This window comes from Crocodylus porosus, unplaced genomic scaffold (assembly GCF_001723895.1).
Source record: "Crocodylus porosus isolate Cpor-Errol unplaced genomic scaffold, CroPor_comp1, whole genome shotgun sequence".
In the NCBI taxonomy this organism is placed as follows: domain Eukaryota; kingdom Metazoa; phylum Chordata; order Crocodylia; family Crocodylidae; genus Crocodylus; species Crocodylus porosus.
In genome coordinates, this window is record NW_017728916.1 from 5,739,656 (window position 1) to 5,741,725 (window position 2,070).

The 2,070-nt window shown below is 52.4% G+C and overlaps 1 protein-coding gene across 8 annotated transcripts in view; it reads right to left on the reverse strand.

Annotated features, from left to right (window-relative positions):
* Positions 1–2,070, reverse strand: part of DRP2 (dystrophin related protein 2) — a 60,738-nt gene that overhangs the window by 37,204 nt on the left and 21,464 nt on the right. The window lies entirely within an intron of this gene.

Consider the following 2,070-nt stretch of genomic DNA (forward strand, 5'->3'; position numbering starts at 1 on the left):
TGAGATGCACCTGTGGATGCACGACAAGGTCCAGTTAGCCCTGCCAACCGTCACCTCGCATTGTCGGCCTATGTTCATCTTGGAGTCAGTAATGACTCCAAGATCCCTTTCTGCCTCCGTGCTCTGAAGAAGGGAGTTTCCCATCTTGTAAGTGTGCTGCTCATTACTACTGCCCAAGTGCAGCACCCTGCACTTGTCAATACTGAAATGCATCCTGTTTTTGTTAGCCCACCCCTGTAACCTATCTAGGTCTTGCTGCAGTCCTTCCCTCCCTACTAGCGTGCTCACCTCACCCCAAATTTTGGTATCATCAGCAAATTTAAACTGGTTGCTTTTCACCCCGTCGTCCAAATCGCTGATAAAGAGATTGAACAGCGTGGGCCCAAGGACCGAGCCCTGGGGGACTCTGCTGCCCACTTCTCCCAAGGTCGAATATGACCCGTGCACCACCACCCTCTGAGTATGACCCTTGAGCCAATCTGCAATCCCTCTGACTGTGTAGGCATCAATGCCACAGTCGCCTAGTTTTTTAATGAGGATGGGGTGGGAGACTGTCAAAGGCCTTGCTGAAGTCCGGAAAGAGTACATCCACAGCAACACCTGCATCCAAGGCTTTTGTGACCTGATCAGAAAAGGCAATCAGGTTGGTCTGACATGACCCGCCCCTAATGAAACCGTGCTGGTTGCCCTTGAGCATCATCCCTGAAGCCGGCCCATCGCAGATGTGCTCCATGATGATCTTCTCAAAAAGTTTCCCTAGGATTGTGGTAAGACCGATAGGCCTATAGTTGCCCGGGTCCTCCCTCCTCCCTTTTTTAAAGATGGGGACCATGTTGGCTATCTTCCAATCATCTGGCACCTGGTCCGAGCACCATGAATGCTCGTAAAGCCATGCCAAGGGCCCTCCAATAACCGCTGCTAGCTCCCTCAACACCCTGGGGTGGAGAGCATCTGGACCTGCTGATTTGAACATGTCCAGCCCCTCCAGAAGCTCTCTAACCCGGTCTTCCCCATCCTGAGATCTGGAGGCGTTCCCCTCCAGTCCATCTTGCATCACGGTGGGGAAGTCCCAGACCCTGCCCAAGAAAATGGAGGTGAAGAATTGGTTAAAGAGGTCTGCTTTCTCCTCTGGCGCAACCACCAGATTGCCCAGAGGATCTTGCAGGGGCCCCACATTTCCCGGTGCTTTCTTCATCCTCCCTATATATTTGAAAAAGGACTTTTTGTTATCTTTGATTTTGGATACTAGTCCTAGCTCTATGTCCGCCTTAGCTTTTCTGACAGACCACCACAGCCCCGAGCAGAGGAGGTATACTCCTCTTCAGAGATAGCACCCCCCTTCCACCAGTTGTACACCCCTTTTTTGGCAATCAGGCATTCCCAGACACCCTTGGTGAGCCAGGGGGCCTTCTGGACACTCCTGCCCCCCTTGCTTCTTATTGGGATGGTCATCCCTTGAGCCCTTTTCAAAAAGGGAGGAAGGAGGACCCAGGAAACTATACACCAGTTAGTCTTACCTCATTCCTGGGTAAGCGTTTTGAGAGAGTTGTCCTGGCGCATGTCTGCAAGAGGCCAGCAGGGGAGGTTATGCTTAGGGGCAACCAACGCGGGTTCATTAGCGGCAGGTCCCGTCAGACCAACCTGGTGGCCTTCTATGACCAGGTCACAAAATCCTTAGATGGAGGTGTAGCAGTGGACATAGTCTTTTTGTACTTTAGGAAGGCCTTCAACATTGTCTTTCACCCCGTTCTCTTTAAAAAACTGAGGAACTGTGGTATAGACACCTACACAGTCAATTGGGTCACTAACTGGCTGGAGGGCCACACCCAGAGAGTGGTGGTGGATGGGTCATTTTCTACCTGGAGGGATGTGGGCAGTGGGGTCCTCCAGGGCTCGGTCCTTGGGCCTGCACTGTTCAACATCTTCATCAGCGACTTGGACGAGGGGGTAAAAAGCACCCTGTTCAAATTCGCAGACAACACTAAGATGTGGGGGGGAAGTGGGCACGCTAGGTGGGAGAAATAGGCTGCAGTCGCACCTAGACAGGCAACAGGGGTGGGCGGATGAGAA